This window comes from Triplophysa rosa, linkage group LG7 (genome assembly GCF_024868665.1).
Source record: "Triplophysa rosa linkage group LG7, Trosa_1v2, whole genome shotgun sequence".
Taxonomy (NCBI): domain Eukaryota; kingdom Metazoa; phylum Chordata; class Actinopteri; order Cypriniformes; family Nemacheilidae; genus Triplophysa; species Triplophysa rosa.
In genome coordinates this window covers 14,577,701-14,598,443 of record NC_079896.1, presented here as the reverse complement: position 1 = coordinate 14,598,443, position 20,743 = coordinate 14,577,701, and the positions used below count along the sequence as shown (strand labels likewise).

At 45.3% G+C, this 20,743-nt stretch overlaps 1 protein-coding gene across 10 annotated transcripts in view; it reads right to left on the bottom strand.

Moving 5' to 3' along the window:
• znf644b (zinc finger protein 644b) overlaps positions 1-20,713 on the bottom strand; it is a 65,703-nt gene extending 44,990 nt beyond the window's left edge. For 3 of the 10 annotated variants that reach the window (XM_057337346.1, XM_057337348.1, XM_057337350.1), the window contains exon 1: positions 20,108-20,701. The gene's annotated coding sequence lies outside the window, so the exon portion shown is untranslated. Of the gene's footprint in view, positions 1-15,326; positions 15,426-20,107 lie in introns of all 10 variants that reach the window. The other 7 variants (XM_057337351.1, XM_057337353.1, XM_057337354.1 and 4 more) reach the window with 5 other exon arrangements.
• Between the last annotated feature and the right edge of the window lie 30 nt (positions 20,714-20,743).

Sequence of the window (20,743 nt, the reverse complement as noted above, 5' to 3'; positions counted from 1 at the left end):
CAAAATGATTATACTGAACTCAACTCAACTTTATTTATGTAGCGCTTTTTACAATTTTCATTTGTACATAAGACATATTGACTATAAGCAAAACAATTAAAGATGTACCTGCAAAAACAAGAAAAAGTTGAAAACACAGAAGACAGACATACCCACATACAAAACACTCCACACACACAATATGCACACGTACTAACACACATAGACATAGACACACACACACGGACGTGCACGCACACACACATGTACACAGACAAGTACGCACAGACTATCCCCGTGGGGACAGTCCATAGGCGTAATGTTTTTTATACTGTACAAACTGTATATTCTATCCCCTAACCCTATCCCTAAACCTAAAGATCATATAACAGTTTTTGCATTTTTAGATTTGTAAAAAATATTGTTCTGTACAATTTATTAGCTTTTTTGCCCATGAGGACCTCAATCTTGGTCCCCACGGTGACACGAGTCCCCATGTGTTGGTGTGCATTCAGGTTTAGGTCCCCACCGGGATATACAAACATGAACGCACACACACACAGACACGCACGCACGCACGCGCACGCACACACACACGCTCAGTGAGAGCACACATTTAAGATAAAGGAGAGAGAAGCACAGGTCAAATATAACAGACTATAAATTCCTATATGCAATATTAATTAAGTAAAACTTTAAAATTCTAAAGCAGCCCCCCCGGTCAGGCAATAGTGCAAAAACAGTATGCAAACGGTGGCGAGGAACCCAAAACTCTAATCGAGAAAAAAAACCTCAGGAGAACCCAGGCCCAACCAGGGGATTCCAGTTCCCCTCTGGCAAAAGCTGCTGCCTCTGCACAAGCTCCAGAGACTTGCACAACAAGGCTAAATAAAATAAATAAACTTATAATAAAATAAATTATAGTTTAAGATTATCATTAATAATCTAATAGCATTTGAAATTTTGTGGTGAAGACATGTCAAGAGACCGCGTCCTTCTTTATCCAGCTCTATCATCTCAGCTCTTGTCAGGTCCCCACTTCCCATTCTCCGCTCTACCATCAGGTCAGGCCATGAACTGCATCCTGCTCGCTGTGGTAACCTTGGAACAATGAGACAAGACTGGCTGAGAGTAGAGTACTGTTCTGCACTCTTTGATGCAACAAGTACATCAGTTGTGTTTTTGGTTCCGGTTGATCTAACTAATGCAGCCTAAACCCTCAGAGGATTTATATTATGGAAGAGTAGTGTATGCAAGATTAAAAAGATGCGTCTTTAGTCTAGATTTAAACTGACAGAGTGTGTCTGCCTCCCGGACAGTGCAGGGAAGACTATTCCAAAGTTTAGGCGCTAGATAGGAAAAGGATCTACCACCTGCACTTGATTTTGAAATTCTAGGTATTACCAACTGACAGGACGCCTGAGAGCGTAATGCACGTGAAGGACTGTAATACAAAAGGAGTTCATTCAAGTACTGAGGAGCTAAACCATGTAGGCTTTATAGGTAATAAGCAAGATTTTAAAGTTAACGCGATGCTTTATAGGTAACCAGTGCAAGGTTGACAGAACCGGGCTAATATGTTCATACTTTTTTGTACGTGTAAGAACTCGAGCTGCCGCGTTTTGGACCAATTGGAGTTTTTGTAATAAGCCTGCAGGGCAACCACCTAACAGTGCATTACAGTAATCTAGTCTTGATGTCATGAATGCATGAATTAACTTCTCTGCATCTGACATTGACAGCATATGACGTAGTTTAGATATATTCTTAAAATGGAAAAACGCAATTTTACAGGTGTTGGCGGAAGTGGACCAGAATAAGATGTTCAATAGATAGGTTCTTGCTAGAATATCTTTCGTAGTTGTACAAATCGATATTCTTGAGTTAAATCTTAGGTAATTAGTCACGATTATGTATCATTCAGCATTTGTGATATTAGAAACAGAGTGAATGTAGTAGCCGCGATACTCAGTGCAATGGTTATCATTTTATGAATTCGACTAAGTAGGCAGTGATTACTTTTGTAACGATTAACGTTTATGTAATTCTAAGAATAAATTAAGATTATCGTTAACTCGGTACAGTAGCCGGAACAGCAAGGAGACTAGACACCGGATATGTGCTCTCGTGATCGATGTTAGCCTTTATGCTCCAATTGTAAGTATTACAGACCCATACATCTCCCTATCACAAGACTAATCTTTGGTACTACCAGCGAAAACAAACTCAGCATGGAGAGAGAAACGTATGCGTTCTGTAGCTGGAAAAACAATCATTATTTTGATTTATTTCTGTCAAAGGCAAGAACATGTTGTGCGTTGTCGGTCATGGGAGGTAAGCAAAACCCTCTCTCCCGCGAAAAACAACCTGAAAGGGCAGTACAGCACGGTTAAACTTCTGAGAAAGTAACGTAACGGGCAGGAGAGCAATGAATCAACTTCTACTGTCGAGTGCCAGGCTGCTATTAGCAACATGTTATGTTTTGTCAGACTAGTTTTTGCTGCTCTAACGCTGTTATATTTTTAAATGACGAAGAAATCATCATAGAAATATGCAGAAGCACTAGTTAAGATATACAAGTTATAAGAAACTAAGGAGAGACTTTTTACATTATGGAGTATGCAGGTTTAGAAATACTAGTTAAAAGGATCCCTGGGTATAGAGCGATGTATGGCTTAATATATGAACAATGGCATTGACTTTATAATTGTGAAATAAAAAAACAGTGTAACTGTCACAGTATTCATAAACTTTGAAAAAATATTTTTACTTGGAGGCCGCCATTTTTTTGCGTCAGAATCCGTGATGTCAAATGGTTGCGACCTAAACCTGTTCTCTTTCGCAACAGCGAAGCACACAGTTCCCTTTCTGTCGGTCTCTCGACGTTGTGTCGAACCGACAGATGGGGTTCGTCCTTGAGAACCAATCCTTCCTGACTTCTTAGAAAAGGCCAATGAAAATTGGCGAATGAAATTTGCATGCCGGACTCCGCCCCCGGATATCCGGGTATAAAAGGGAGACGGCGTGCCTCATTCATTCACCTTTTGTTCTTCGGAGCCTTCGCTCGTGATCAACAGACTTCGCTACAAGACTGCCGGCTCTACGACGTGGTGCAGCGGACTGTCCCTTCCTGCAGCGACTTCCCCTGGGCTCTCGGCGGTTCCAGAAGTGTTCGAGTTTTTTCTCTAAAAGAGCAAATTTCTCCAGCGTGGCATGTCCCGCTGTTCTCTTGGGTGCAACACACTCATCGAGGAGGGGGACGGACACGATGTCTGCTTCCAGTACGCTGGGGCAGATGTTGTGGATACGTCCTGCCCGCACTGCGGGCGGCTGACGATTCAGACGTTGCGTCACGGGTGGCTGTGTTCCCACGGGACTCAGCCACCACCTTGTCTGCTTCCCGTTCCGTGACGGCAGGACTACGGCCCTGCCGCCCGCTACGGCGAGCAGCGAGGGTGATATGAGGATTACTGTGAGCGCTAATCCGTCAGCCACTGGCTCGCGGACCGTTCGCACCTCGCCTTGCTCGTCTGACCGTTCCCCATAAGACGGTCCGCCGTCTTATTCCTCAATCACGTATCGGACACGGTACGTGATGATGAGGTGTCTGTTGCAGCATCGGGGGTGACTTACTGGCATCAGACTCCGACGATTCCTTGAAGCTCCCTCCCTCGGGGGGTCGAGATCAGGAAGAAGCGGATGTCGAAATGTCAGCCATGCTTTCCCGGGCCGCCGGCTTTGGGTTGCGGTGCACCGCACTGCCTCTCCCAACGCTCGCGGCTGGATACACGGTACATCGGGCTTGAGAGCGGCTCCAAGCCGCACTCGCCCTCAGTGCCGTGTTCCCCCGGAAGTGCATGAGGAACCTAGTACGACCTGGAACGCCCCCTTCGGCGCGTACACGTCAACTAGTTCCATCACCCTTTCTTCCCTCGATGGTGGGGCAGCTAGAGGATACGTCGATGTCCCCCCGGGGCTCGACCTAGACTCCCGTCCAAAGCACGTAGGCTTTTCGGCATCTGAGGTGTCGAGAGCTTACTCTGCTGCGGGCCAAGCTGTCCCCTCTCTCCATGCTATGGCCTTCCTGCAGGCCAATGCGCGGAGAGAGCTCCACGAGGGTAAGACCGACCCAGCGCTTATGCAGGAACTCCGCGGCTTCACCGACCTCGCTCTCGGGCGAACAAGGTGATCGCGCGGGCCCTGGGTCGGGCGATGTCCACACTTGTGGTCCAGGAGAGACACCTCTGGCTGAACCTTGCACAGGTGAGTAACCTGAGAAAGTCCGCTTTCTCGATGCACCCATCTCGCAAGGGGGGGCTGTTTGGTGATACTGTCGAGTTCGACAGTTAGGGAGCAGACAGAGGATATCACGTATGTCCTCCCCAGCCGCGACTCGACCGCCCTCTGGCCGCCGAGATCCCGTGCACCGTCTGCTTCCCAGCAGCCCTGGTCCTCTTCGAGACATCGAAGAGGAGACCACCACCCCATCAGCAGCCGCGGCGAAAGCCAATGCGGCCCTCATGGGAAGACCCCAGGGAGTTCGAGAATACCTTTCTAAAAGTTTTCTCCCTCTCTGGGGATTATCACAGCCGCTCTCACCCTCTACACGACGGTGTTCGGCAACTCGACGTTGCGTCACGGCGAGACCCAATGTCGAGGATAATCAGCAGCCTAAGCACTCTCAATCGACGGTGCTTTGTGCCACATCATCGTCTGGGTATTATCACAGCCGCTCTCACCCTCTACACGACGGTGTTCGGCAACTCGACGTTGCGTCACGGCGAGACCCAATGTCGAGGATAATCAGCAGCCTAAGCACTCTCAATCGACGGTGCTTTGTGCCACATCATCGTCTGGGTATTATCACAGCCGCTCTCACCCTCTACACGACGGTGTTCGGCAACTCGACGTTGCGCAAGACCCAATGTCAGGATAATCACAGCCTAAGCACTCTCATTCGATGGTGCGTTGTGCTACATCTTCGCCAGACAGGTAAAACTGCAGAGCCGATCTCCTCCCCGGGGGTCCCCCCCACGGCGAGGGATCCGTACTGCCAGCCATCGAACCACCCCCGGGAGGTCGATGAAGCAGAACGTACCCCTAGCCTCCCTGTCGGTCCCTGGGAGCCTGACAAGAGCTTCCCAAACCGTCACGGTGACTACGGAATACGGTCCGTCTCGGCTACGCGATCCACTCCCCGGACGCCCGCCCAAGTTTCGGGGCATCCTCTTAACCTCAGCAGAGGCAAGGATGCCCCGTGCTTCGGGCCGAGGTCGCCACCCCTCTGGTGAGGAAGCGATCGTGCTCGTCCCTCTAGCCGAGATGTTCAACGGGTTTTACAGCCCGTACTTCATCGTCCCCAAAAGAGCGGGGGTCGCTAGATCTGCGTACCCTGAACAGGCACCTACTCAAGCTGCCGTTCAGGATGCTCACGCAGAAGCGCATCCTGGCATCTGTCAGATGTCAAGATGGATTCATGGCAATCGACCTGAAGGACGCTTACTCTCATGTCTCTTCTCCCTCGTCATCGCCCGTTCCTACGGTTCGCTTTCGAGGGTCAGGCATATTAGTACAGAGTCCTCCCCTTCGGTCTGTCCCTGTCCCCACGAGTCTTCACGAAGATCGTGGAAGCCGCCCTCACTCCCCTCAGGGAGAGAGGTGTGCGGGTACTAAACTATCTCGACGACTGGCTCATTTGACACACTCGTGAGATCTGTTATGTACACACAGGGACCTAGTGCTTCGGCACCTAGATCGATTGGGACCACAGGTCAACCGAAAAGGAGCAAGCTCTCCTCTGTGCAGAGCATACTCTTTTTTGGTATGGAACTCAACTCTGTCTCCATTACAGCGCGATTCGCGCTCAGTCAGTGTTGACTGCCTGGAATTTTTCAAGCAGTCAGCGGGAGGAGGCTCCTGGGTACATGGCATCCTCGACGGTGGTGATACCCCTCAGGTTGATGCACATGAGACCGCTCCAACACTGGCTACAGAGTCGAGTTCCCTGGAGAGCGTGGCACACCGGCAGCAGGCGGATGGTGATTACGCTTTTCTGCCGACGCACCCTAACCCCTTGGTCTTCAATGACCTTTTTACGGACGGGGGTCCCTCTCGGGCAGGCGAGACGCGTCAGGGCACGACGCCTCCCTGCAGGGTTGGGGTGCCGTGTGCAACGGGCACGCAGTGTCAGGGCGATGGACGGGCCCCCGCCTGCGCAGGCATTCAATTGCCTAGAGTTGTTGGATGTGCTACCCGCACTGAAGGGGTTACAACCTCTCGTGCAGAAAAGCACGTGCTGGTCCGGTCGGACTGCACAATGCCGTAGCGTTTTTAACCGCCAGGGTGGCGTTCGCTTATGGCAGCTAACACGACTCGCCCGACGCCTCCTCCTGTGGAGTCCGCAGGGCCACACATATCCCAGGTGACCTGAACCAGACAGCCGATGTGCTCTCTCGTCAGTTGACGCCTCGCGGAGAGTGGCGACTCCACCCCCGCGTAGCCAGCTCATTGGGGACAGTCGGGCGGGCTCAGGTAGACCCCTTCGCCTCCCTGGACACCACCCATTGCCGCTAAGGTACTCCCTGCCTCGGCACGGAGGCTCTAGCGCACAGCTGGCCGTGGGACAAGCGGAAGTACGCCTTCCCCCAGTGAGCCTCATTGCACAGACCCTGTGCAAGGTCAGGGAAGAGGAGCATCAAGTGTACTAGTTGCGCCATACTGGCCCAACCGGACTTGGTTCTCGGAGCTAATGCTCTTGACGACAGCTCCCCCCTGGCCGATTCCCCTGAGGGACTGCTTCCCAGGGGAAGGGCACGTTAGGCATCACGGGCAACCTGGCCTCCATGTCTGGCGGACGGACGAGGAGATCCTGAGTGCCAACCCCGCGGCGGTTAGACCACTACTCAGGCTAGGGCCCTGGCCACTAGGGACGATACGCCTAGTGGTGCCTCTTCTCATCCTGGTGCTCTTCTCGAGAGAAGACCCGCGGAGTTGCTTGATCAAGTGGATGCGGTCCTCTCCAGAGACTCGAGAATAATCTCTCCCCTTCCACACTGAACGTGTATGTAGCCGCTGTTGCCGCTCATCACGACCAGTTGCTGGTAGTCTCTAGGACAGCACAACCTGATCATTTGGTTCCTAAGGGGCGCGGGAAGGTACCACCTCACCCGCGCTCCGTACCCTCTTACGACCTTGATGCGGTCCTGGAGCCCCTCGGAGATGCCGCTCTTTCTCACTTCGATGAAGACGGCTCTCGGGAGGACGCTCAAGAGGGTAGCGGACCTACAAGCATTCTCCGTGTCCACAGATTGCCTAGAACTCGGGCCCGGTATTCTCACGCTATCTGAGACCCCGGCCCGGCTACGTGCCCAAAGTTCCCACCACTCCCCCGAGACACCAGGTGGTGAACTTACAGGCGCTCCCCACCGGGGAGGAAGACCCAACCTCATCCGTGTTGTGTCCAGTACGCGCATTGCGCCTCTGCTTGGACCGCACGCAGAGCCCAGAGCTCTGAGCAGCTCTTTGTCTGTTTTGGAGATCAGCAGGGAGGGCTGTCTCAAACAGAGATTGACGCACTGGATCATGGTGCCGTCGATGGCGTACCATCCAAGATCGCCTACGCCCACTGGTGAGAGTCTCCAACGGAGACACCTCCTCATGGGCACTGGCTCGAGGCGCCTCTCTGGCAGACATCTGCAGAGCTGCGGGTTGGGCTACACCCATCACCTTCGCGAGGTCCTACAGCCTCCGCGTAAAACCGTCAGCTCGAGTCTTGCGGGCATCAGGCAAGACCGGCGACCGGTAGGGTGTACGCCTGTGACAGTACCTTCCCCCCCTTTCTCCTAAGGGGGTCAGCGTACTAACTAGCCTCCCTTCTTCCCCCATGGGTGAAGAACAGGCACTCCATCCATCACTAGTAAGCACCTCCTGTGGGCGGGCTGGGCAGAGCAGCCCTGCCCCTTAGGCCGGGTACACTGAGTTATTCGCAACATAGCTCTAACCGGACCTAGTGCTACCAGACGTTGCAACCCCCCAGCAGGGCGGTTCCGTCTGATGTATCCTCATGCTGGTTCCCACCTTGGTAACCCATGACCTCCAGGTGGACCTCCACCTCGGGTTAACTCCTTCAGTCCGCACTTTCTTCCCATGAGTTCTCCCTATCGGTGAGACCATGTTGGTATCTCCACTATTCTCCTCCCTGCGGTAGGAAGTGGCTCTGTAGCGCATCCCCCACTTGAGGAAGTAGCGCTTACCCAGTGGCCTTACGGTTCCGGGCGGCTTCTCGCTGTTAGAGAAACAAGGCCCCGCCTGTGAGGCCGAAGGTAGGGGCCTTCCCATCTTTCAGAAAGCTCTGGGACCCCCTACCTACCCACTGGTAGGTTACAATTTCGCGTAGCGTCACGGCTGACATCGCCCAGGCCAGTCACCGTCGCTTCGCTAGAGATTGTGACAGGGCACAGTGTTATGGCGTTTTCCATAGGAACCCCATCTGTCGGTTCGACACAACTCGAGAGACCGACAGAAAGGGAACGTCTCGGTTACGGATGTAACCTCGGTTCCCTGATGGAGGGAACGAGACGTTGTGTCCTCTTGCCACAACACGTGCGCCACGCAGCAGTCGGAGAGGATCTAGGCTCCTCAGAACTACAGGTGAATGAATGAGCACGCCGTCTCCCTTTTATACCCGGATATCCGGGGGGGAGTCCGGCATGCAAATTTCATTCGCCAATTTTCATTGGCCTTTTCTAAGAAGTCGGAAGCGATTGGTTCTCAAGGACGAACCCCATCTGTCGGTTCGACACAATGTCTACTCTCGCCTTCCACCATCAGGGAACCGAGGTTACAAACGTAACCGAGACGTTTTCCATATATAACAGTAAAATATGACACGTAAAACATAAGATCAGATATACAAACACACAGGGACAGTAGGTGGCGGTATGTCTCTTGACACAAGCCAGCCTGCCAGCCATAAAAGAAGAACGCGTTCAGTAATTAGACGTCTGTTCAAGGTGAGCGTGCTTAAATCATAGCTTTAAACTAAACTACCGCCTTTGAGACATTTAAGACTATTTAAGACATCAGCATCCACCATAATCGTATACTTTATACATTATGAGAATATACTGATAAACACAATAATAATGCTTGCGGTTTGGTTATTTATTCTGTATTAGAGCACACGTGAATATTAGCCCCCGTCAGCTAATGACCGAGGGAGACAATAACGTTAGGCTACTGATGCTGATAAATCAACATCAAAAAGTCAAAATCTGGATAAAATGCATTGTATAATGGCTAAAACATTGTGTATATNGGTTGGGCTACACCCATCACCTTCGCGAGGTCCTACAGCCTCCGCGTAAAACCGGTCAGCTCGAGTTTGCGGGCATCAGGCAAGACCGGCGACCGGTAGGGTGTACGCCTGTGACAGACCCTTCCCCCTCTCCTGGGGGCAGCGTACTAACTGCCTCCCTTCTTTCCCCCTGGGTAAGAACAGGCACTCCATCCATCACTATAAGCACCCTCCTGGGGCGGGCTGGGCAGAGCAGCCCTGCCCCTTAGGCCGGGTACACTGAGTTATCTCGCAACATAGCTCTAACCGGACCTAGTGCTCCAGACGTTGCAACCCCCCGCAGGGCGGTTCCGTCTGATGTATCCTCATGCTGGTTCCCACCTTGGTAACCCATGACCTCCCCAGGTGGACCTCCACCTGCGGTTTACTTCAGTCCGCACTTTCTTCCCATGAGTTCTCCCTGATGGTGAGACCATGTTGGTTCTCCACTAATTCCCTCCCTGCGGTAGGAAGTGGCTCTGTAGCGCATCCCCCACTTGAGGAAGTAGCGCTTACCCAGTGGCCTTACGTGTCCGGGCGGCTTCTCGCATTTAGAGAAACAAGGCCCCCTGTGACGGCCGGGTAGGGGCCTTCCCATCTTTGAAAGCTCTGGGACCCCCTACCTCTCCACTGGAGGTTACAATTTCGCGTAGCGTGTTCACGGCTGACCGCCCAGGCCAGTCACCGTCGCTCGTGAGATTGTGACAGGGCACCGTGTTATGGCGTTTTCCATAGGAACCCCATTCTGTCGGTTCGACACAACGTCGAGAGACCGACAGAAAGGGAACGTCTGGTTACGGATGTAACCTCGGTTCCCTGATGGAGGGAACGAGACGTTGTGTCCTCTTGCCACAACACGTGCGCCACCAGCGTCGGGAGGATGCTAGGCTCCTCAGAACAAAGGTGAATGAATGAGCACGCCGTCTCCCTTTTATACCCGGAATCCGGGGGGGAGTCCGGCATGCAAATTTCATTCGCCAATTTTCATTGGCCTTTTCTAAGATAGTCGGAAGCGATTGGTTCTCAAGACGAACCCCATTCTGTCGGTTCGACACAAGTCTCGTTCCCTCCATCAGGGAACCGAGGTTACACCGTAACCGAGACGTTTTCCATATATAACAGTAAAATATGACACGTAAAACATAAGATCAGATATACAAACACACAGGGACAGTAGGTGGCGGTATGTCCTCTTGACACAAGCCAGCCTGCCAGCCATAAAAGAAGAACGCGTTCAGTATTAGACGTCTGTTCAAGGTGAGCGTGCTTAAATCATAGCTTTAAACTACCGCCTTTGAGACATTTAAGACTATTTAAGACATCAGCATCCACCATAATCGTATACTTTATACATTATGAGAATATACTGATAAACACAATAATAATGCTTGCTGTTTGGTTATTTATTCTGTATTAGAGCACACGTGAATATTAGCCCCCGTCAGCTAATGACCGAGGGAGACAATAACGTTAGGCTACTGATGCTGATAAATCAACATCAAAAAGTCAAAATCTGGATAAAATGCATTGTATAATGGCTAAAACATTGTGTATATGTGACCCTGGATCACAAAACCAGTCTTAAGTAGCAGGGGAACATTTTTAGTAAAAGACAAAAATACATTGTGTGGGTCAAAATTATCGATTTTTCTTTTATGTCAAAAATCATTAGGATATTAAGAAAGATCATGTTCCATGAAGATATTTTGTAAATTTCCTACCTTAAATATATAAAAACTTTATTTTTGTGAGTGGATGGCCTGCCACAGTGCCCCTGATTAACAACTTCAAAGGCGATTTTCTCAATATTTGATTTTTTTGCCTCTCAGATTCCTGAGTTTTAAACGGTTGTATCTCACCCAGATATTGTCCTATTCTAACAACTCATACATCTATAGAAGTCTTATTTATTCATCTTTCAGATTATGTAAAAATCTCAATTTCGAAAAATTGACCCATAAGACTGGTTTTGTTGTCCAGGGTCACATATGATAAATTTGAAATGATTTTGGTTATTAATATGCATGTTTGTGTTGTTTCTGACAAACAATATTAAAATGTAGGAAAATACACCAAATAGCGTCTTTATTTTCTTTCTTTCTTCTTTTAGCATTATATAAAAGGAGGAGCGACAACAGTAAAGGACGAGAGAGAACCAGGCCTGGACTTTACGTTTGTTTTATTATGTGTGACCGGCAGTCGACCGTGAGGGAGCTGCCGGCATTTTACTTTCTTTTGTTGTTTGTTTATTATTATTAAAGTTTTGTTGTTCAACGTTCGCCGGTTCCCTCCTCCTTCTTCCTTGCTGTGAACATTGTTACACACACACTATATATATATATATATATATATATATATATACAGGTGCTGGTCATATAATTAGAATATCATCAAAAAGTTGATTTATTTCACTAATTCCATTCAAAAAGTGAAACTTGTATATTATATTCATTCATTACACACAGACTGATATATTTCAAATGTTTATTTCTTTTAATTTGATGATTATAACTGACAACTAATGAAAATCCCAAATTCAGTATCTCAGAAAATTAGAATATTACTTAAGACCAATACAAAGAAAGGATTTTTAGAAATCTTGGCCAACTGAAAAGTATGAACATGAAAAGTATGAGCATGTACAGCACTCAATACTTAGTTGGGGCTCCTTTTGCCTGAATTACTGCAGCAATGCGGCGTGGCATGGAGTCGATCAGTCTGTGGCACTGCTCAGGTGTTATGAGAGGCCAGGTTGCTCTGATAGTGGCCTTCAGCTCTTCTGCATTGTTGGGTCTGGCATATCGCATCTTCCTCTTCACAATACCCCATAGATTTTCTATGGGGTTAAGGTCAGGCGAGTTTACTGGCCAATTAAGAACAGGGATACCATGGTCCTTAAACCAGTTACTGGTAGCTTTGGCACTGTGTGCAGGTGCCAAGTCCTGTTGGAAAATGAAATCTGCATCTCCATAAAGTTGGTCAGCAGCAGGGAGCATTGACCTTGACTCCTATAACAGCAGTATAACAAGAGCCTAACAGGGGGAACGGGAAGCCAGCATCCAGCCGACAATAGACGGCATACTGCAATAATAAAAAATTATTTCTCCTTTCACTCCAAACACGAAACAGAAGGCTACAAACGAGCAATACCTTCGGCGACCACAGATGACGTCACCGAGGGGCGGTATGAACCATGGCACACGTCCGTGTGGACAGCTCTCCGCCTTATGTGCTACCAAGGTCGAGAGTCTGATAATTAAAGCGAGTGAAATCACCTGACAACATAGGCACAAGTGATTCACTCTGCTACATATATATATATATATATATTATCCTACAGAACCTTATATTTACTGAAGAACTGATTAGTGTGTCGGTGTTTAGTTTGGCTGCCTAGCTGTGCGTGCAACCAGTTTACGTCATCGAAAAAGAACATGGCGGCCTCCTTAGGTTAAAATGAGTATTACATTTAGGGTTTTTTTAAGAGCTGAAAATATTTGATGTGTTTCTAACGACAAATGCTAGTAGTGTAAGGCTATTACAACGCATTAAGCCATACATCTCTCTATACACCGGGTTCCCTTTAACATATGAAAAAATGTTTTAAGTTAAAATATCACAGAGTTTAATTATTATTATTATTTATGGCAGGCTTTAGTATGGAATAAGCAGAAAGAATGTATTAAAATAATTAAAGACGAGATAGAGTAGAGTATGCACTTCCCAATAAAGTTTAGTCTTGAGAAGGCTAAAGAGGTTATTTTGTGTTTTTGAGGGGTGGGGGATAGTAATGTAATGATTAATGTAACTAATTACTTTTGAAATAAAGTAATCAGACCAGTAACTTGATTACTTTTAAAAGGAGTAATCAGTCATTTAATTACATTTCCAGAGTAACTTGCCCAACACTGAGTGCATTAGACAAAAAGTTTATTAAGAAAATGAACAATGACATTTATTGTGCTTTCACGGATGTGAACCAGCACATTTACAGCACGGATGAACCAGAGGTTTTATACTGCCCATGTTCATTGTTTTAACTGTAATGCACCACAACAGCCAAGTGACTTGCGTGACCCACCTTATTTCCCTGTGCCACAGTTTGAGAACCCAAACCTCTGATCTAAAGGTCCATGTATCGCAGGTAAGGGATGTTTTTACACTTATCCTTACAGAAAACCCAAGGTGGTGCACAGCATGTTGTATTTCTAGCTCTACTGTTTACATTTTCTATTTAAAGTATTGCAATATATCGCGAATGTGTATCGTATCGAAATACATAGCAATATATTGTATCGTGACCCATCTATTGTGATATGTATCGTATCGGAAGGCACTTGCCAATACACAGCCCTAATATATATAAATATATATACAGTATCTCACAGAAGTGAGTACACCCCTCACATTTTTGTAAATATTTTATTATATCTTTTCATGTGACAACACTGAAGAAATTACACTTTGCTACAATGTAAAGTAGTGAGTGTACAGCTTGTATAACAGTGTAAATTTGCTGTCCCCTCAAAATAACTCAACACACAGCCATTAATGTCTAAACCGCTGGCAACAAAAGTGAGTACAACCCTAAGTGAAAATGTCCAAATTGGGCCCAAAGTGTCAATATTTTATGTGGCCACCATTATTTTCCAGCACTGCCTTAACCCTCTTGGGCATGGAGTTCACCAGAGCTTCACAGGTTGCCACTGGAGTCCTCTTCCACTCCTCCATGTCGACATCACTGAGCTGGTGGATGTTAGAGACCTTGCGCTCCTCCACCTTCTGTTTGAGGATGCCCCACAGATGCTCAATAGGGTTTAGGTCTGGAGACATGCTTGGCCAGTCCATCACCTTTACCCTCAGCTTCTTTTGGGGTCATTATCATGTTGGAATACTGCCCTGTGGCCCAGTCTCCGAAGGGAGGGGATCGTGCTCTGCTTCAGTATGTCACAGTACATGTTGGCATTCATGGTTCCCTCAATGAACTGTAGCTCCCCAGTGCCGGCAGCACTCATGCAGCCCCAGACCATGACACTCCCACCACCATGCTTGACTGTAGGCAAGACACACTTGTCTTTGTACTCCTCACCTTGGTTGTCACCACACACACTTGACACCATCTGAACCAAATAAGTTTATCTTGGTCTCATCAGACCACAGGACATGGTTCCAGTAATCCATGTCCTTAGTCTGCTTGTCTTCAGCAAATTGTTTGCAGGCTTTCTTGTACATCATCTTTAGAAGAGGCTTCCTTTGGGGATGACAGCCATGCAGACCAATTTGATGCAGTGTGCGGCGTATGGTCTGAGCACTGACAGGCTGACCCCCCACCCCTTCAGCCTCTGCAGCAATGCTGGCAGCACTCATAAGTCTATTTCTCAAAGACAACCTCTGTATATGACGCTGTGCACGTGCACTCAACTTCTTTGGTCGACCATGGCGAGGCCTGTTCTGAGTGGAACCTGTCCTGTTAAACTGCTGTATGGTCTTGGCCAACGTGCTGCAGCTCAGTTTCAGGGTCTTGGCAATCATCTTATAGCCTAAGCCATCTTTATGTAGAGCAACAATTCTTTTTTTCAGATCCTCATAGAGTTCTTTGCCATGAGGTGCCATGTTGAACTTCCAGTGACCAGTATGAGAGAGTGAGAGCGATAACACCAAATTTAACACACCTGCTCACCATTCACACATGAGACCTTGTAACACTAAAAAATCAAATGACACAGGGGAGGGAAAATTGCTTTTTGGGCCCAATTTTGACATTTTCACTTAGGGGTGTACTCACTTTTGTTGCCAGCGGTTTAGACATTAATGGCTGTGTGTTTCGAGGGGACAGCAAATTAACACTGTTATACAAGCTGTACACTCACTACTTTACATTGTAGCAAAGTTTAATTTCTTCAGTGTTGTCACATGAAAAGATATAATAAAATTTACAAAAATGTGAGGGGTGTACTCACTTCTGTGAGATACTGTATATACATATATAATATATATATATACTCATACATACTCTGGTGTGTTTCAGGTCCACTGGATCCCTCTCTTTCTCTCCTGCTGTGGGTGTGTTTTTGGGGTCATTGGGTTTCGTTCTGATGTCACCGAGGCCAAACTGCATGAAATATATCACATTGTGCAAGTGATTTCTGGATATTTCATAACAAAATTCTTCCATATTGTTGCTTTAATACCATGAATGCACATTTATAGGCCTACACTTGTGTTGTGTTTATTCTGGTTGACAGTTGTTTTCTACTTTTTGAGAATAAACTGATTAAATGAATGTTATATACAGTGGTGTTTTTCTTTAAATATTTTAAATCATTTTATTAAACGTAATAAACGTAATAGAATAAACGTGGCAAACAGTTAGTTGTGTTGTTCTCTTTATTATAAATTAATACAATAAACATGACAAATAAGTTGAAAATGAACTTAAGCGTTATGACGAATGTCTTCGACAGTACTGTCAGACACAGGATATATTACATCAGTGTCCGAAATCACTTTTCATTCACTTCTTCCCCATATAGTGGTCAATTTAGCATTCACTGTATAGGGAATAGTTTATGTTTCTCACAAACGCATAACCGTCTTCTATTACTCAAACAACAGCAAACTCATTGTCCATCAGCACAATCTTACAATGAAATAGCTGTTGACGTTCAATTGTTTCGCCCCTTGAAAGCGCAGTTAACAGTGATAAATTATTCAGAAACCATTGTAAACATGATATATAAAGAATAAAATGTGTAGCTCACAGAAAGTTCTAACACAGTTTAAAACATCCAAGTAAAATCTAATTATTAAACTGCTAAGAATCACAATTACAATATCACGAGAAAATTGCATTTACTGTGATTTATGTTTTTCAGGCTTGCTGTGCATGTTTTTCTTTCCTCCTAAATATTTTATATTCTCGTGCAGGGCTGAAAATGAGTGGACCAAATAAACAGGTGTTTTTGCTGGCCATTACTCTCAATTATATTGTGGAGTATGAATAAAATGGTTCGGTTTTATTTAATTTGATCAGGAATGGCAGTTAAAAAGGGCACTATTATTCCATGCCTAATCGTATATACATCTACAGTGAGGGAAATAAGTATTTGATCCCCTGCTGATTTTGTAAGTTTGCCTACTTACAAACAAATGAAGGGTCTATAATTTTTATGGTGGGTTTATTTTAACTGATAGACACAGAATATTTAAAAAAATCAGGGGAAAAAAATGTTATATAAAGGTTATAAATTGATTTGCATTTCAGTCAGTGAAATAAGTATTTGATCCCCAAGCAAAACATAACTTTGTACTTTGTGGAGAAACCCTTGTTGGCAAGCACAGAGGTCAGACATTTCTGATAGTTGGTCACCAGGTTTGCACATGTGTCCGGATACATTTAGTCCACTCCTCTGTCAATCTTTAAGGGTTCTTGGCTGTCGTTCAGCAAATTGGAGTTTTAGCCTCCTTCACAGAGGTTCTATAGGACTAGGGTCTAGAGACTGGCTAGGACATTTAATGTGCTTCTCCTTAAGCCACTATTTGGTTGTCTTGGCAATATGTTTTGCGTCTTTGTCATGTTAAAGGCTCATCCATGACCCATCTTCAGTGACCTAGTTAAGGGGAGGAGGTTCTCGTCCAAGATTTTACGGTACATGGGCCCGTCCCTCAGCCCCTCAATGCGGTGAAGTCATCCTGTATACCTGTAGCAGAGAAAAAGCCCTAAAGCAGAATGTTTCCAACACTGTGCTTCTCTGTAGACATGATGTTCTTGGGCTCATAGTCAGCATTTCTCTCCCTCCAAACACAGGAGTCCATTTTGGTCTCACAGCAGTGCCAGCACTTTCGCCAAAGCCTTTTCTGAATCATTTTTATGTTCATTGTCAAACTTAAGACGAGCCAGGCGGGCCTTCTTGGGCAGGAGGACCTTGCGGGTGCTTCAGGATTTCAGTCTACTGTGGCATAGCGTGTTACCAATGTGTTACCAATGTTTTGCTTGCTAACTGTGTTCCCAACTGTCTTGAAATCATTAACAGGCTTCTTCCGTGTAGTTCTGGGCTGATCTTTAACATTTCTCATGATCATCTTTACCCCATTGGGGAAATATTGCAGGGAGCTCCAGAACAAGGGCATTTGATAGTTATTTTGTATATCTTCTATTTCCAAATAATCACACCAACAGTTGTCTCCTTCTCACCAAGCTTCTGTCTGTAGCCTATGCAAGGTTTGTGCAGGTCTCCAATCTTGTCGCTGACATCCTTTAAAACCTATTTGGTCTGGACCATGGTGTTGGAGAGGTTGAACTGGAAGATACAGATTCTGTTGGCAGGCATCTTTTATATACATAACAAGCTGATTTAGGAGTACTTTCTTAAAGTGACAGGACTAATCTGTGGTCCATATAGGCACATAACCAATCTGTGGAGCTAGAATTCTTGCTAGTTGGTAGGGGATCAAATACTTATTTCACTGACTGAAATGCAAATCAATTTATAACCTTTATATAACATTTTTTTCCCCTGATTTTTTTTAATATTCTGTGTCTATCAGTTAAAATAAACCCACCATAAAAATTATAGACCCTTCATTTGTTTGTAAGTAGGCAAACTTACAAAATCAGCAGGGGATCAAATACTTATTTCCCTCACTGTATAATCATAAACCCTACCAGGCTACAGCATAATAACTTCTTTCAGCTATCTAACTTTTTAAAAGACATATTCAAGAAATGTGGAAACTGTATTTTCCAAGTATCTTTTAAAAGTTTTCAAACATCAGGTAAACATAAACAACAGCGCACATTACATTCTAATATACTGATGAATCTACTGCCTTTAAGGAAAGGTTAACAGAAGTAGAATGAGAAGTTAATAGTCAAAGCACAAGATACATAGGCCTCTCTCTATCTCTCTCTATATCTCTCTCTCTCTGCCTCTTCTTCTAATAGATTTATACAGGTCTCAATGTTCTGGTTAGATCAACAGCTTACTGAAATATCTCTTCACTCCAGCTGCAGTAGTGCTGGCTTGCTAATTCAGGCCAGCGTACCTCTATTAAAACAGTCCCCTGTGTGTTCATTTAGAACACTGCGAACTGGAAGCACAGGAAAAAAACAAGGAAGACGGGACCGATTTTTATCATTCTGCACATTCCAGAAATGCGCCTCAGTGCAAATATTTGACCTTGCAGAGTGAAACATAATCAATTTGTGTAAAATTGGCTCAGACTATTTCATTTACGCAGTCATCCTATGAAAGCCTGCTTCACAGGATTTGTTTACATACTGAGCCCTGTTCCTTCTGTTTTGACCTTCCTCTATTATGTTCGTTAATCTGATTATTTTCCATGAATCGCTCTTAAGACATATGTCTACATTATATTACAGTGAACATGCACACATACTGAAGCAGTTCTCAGTCACGGCCTCTGAATTAACTGTCAGTTTTGTTCTGTGAATTCTGTTATGGGTATTGGATGTTATTATGACTACACTGTAAAATTTACAGCTTTGCTGTTGTTTTAAGTAATTCAATCTAGAGTAAATTACTGGCAAATCAACAGAAGTCTGAACAACTAAAATAAAAATAGCGCTTCACGTCCATGATCACAAACAAAACATAGCATTCTAATTTAAAAAAGTAAATGTCCTTGTGTTGCTGGGGACTCATTTTATCCAGTGTCTATGGTAATAAAGCATCAATGACAAGTTTAATCATAATCAAGATGGAGACTTTGCGGTTATACCTATACTTATATTTGAGAAAAACAAACAATTGCAAAGCATCATATGTATGGCAAGGGTATATAAAGCATATAAAAACAAAGGACATATTTTGTAACACTCAGTCACACTTTTGCATTAAAACAACATCATGGGTTACGCTTCCAAACATGCAAAATTTCTCTCTATATTTACTATCGTTTTGTTCTAAATATTAAAACGAACAAAATAAACCGGACTTTTCAACAGTAATTCTATAAGATGACAAGTATGTTGGATGGCAATGGTGACATACTGTATAGGGCAAGAAAAAGAACATTCTAACAGAATTATACTTGGGTAATCAAAGTTGTCGTAACAGAGTTTGTGTACTACCTACTAAAGCTGCTGAATGTAATGATAACATCGTAAGACAAGAATAGCTTGTATTGGACGAGCTATTTGAATCCTTTAATTCTATTCGATAACATTCTTTCTTATTTACAGGCTGCCTTCAATAATCTTGCTTAGGGCCTACTCTTTGAGCATTCTACAAGAAAACATGATCGACTGTGTGTTGCCTTGCGGAGTGCAAAACATGTTGCGGTGCAGAAACGCGTTGACTCCCAAATTCTGTACAATCAAGGTCGCGCTGGGCGCATTCAAGACGAGCGCATTTGCGCTCTCAAAGTGTCAAGCCAGCGACATAAACTCAAACCTGACATTCCAAAAGGATTCGTCTCATCCACTGACTGACACAGCTAGGGGTCGATTTTGACACCCGTCTTGTAAAACTGCATATAAAGTGCTTATCGGGGAGGGGGGAATAAGAAACCTCGCAAGTGCGTTCAGGTGGCAGAAGAGCTTACAACTTTTTCACCAGTGCAATACGAAGCAACCTATGACAACAGAACGGTAACATGCTGGCAGTAGCTGGTACCGTGACTGTCACGGTGTTGGCACAAGCCCGCGTAGCATATATATATACTCCCATGCCCATGCAAGGAGTCAACGCACTGTACCCGTCACGCTCTCAGCTTTCAATACGGTAAAACGCACATCCGGCAAGGGAAGACATTTGTAAGCTTTAAACCTACCTTCCCATATCACGAAATTATAACAACGAGCAAGTTTGTAATGTTACTTGATTATAGTCCTTTTTCGCCCTCCATTCGTTACATTGTCGCCATTTTGCCTAAAATTCTGCAGGTTGAACTATAACTCCAGAAGGGACGTTCGGTCTGTGCTTTTACAAATCGCATGATGTACTCAAATCAATGGAAATGCTTAAATCCCCTTAAAGATACATTGAAAATATAACGTCGTATTATTTTGCGCAAAGAAACAGTGTATTCGATTTTTATAAAGATTGGCGAGTGTGTGACATGAAATAGATCCCCCGTTCGGGATATGGATTATTCCACAGACAGAGGGGTGAGTTCTTCTTAGGTGAAGTTAATGCTGGGGTTCTGAAAAGGCAGAAAAAAGATGGTGGAAAAGGTGGACATGCACACCTAATGATGTGGTTGATATGATTATTGACTGTAATGTTAATTATGTTGTCAGAAAGTGATTATAGTTATTTATTTCTGGAGTAACCATACTTATTAAACATTATTGCAATTTCAGATAGTACCATTATTGCCACAGGCACAGGGAATTGTTTGAAATCAGCGACCATTGTTTGTTTCATATACCACGAGTAGTAATAGTAGTACATTTCATACATACGT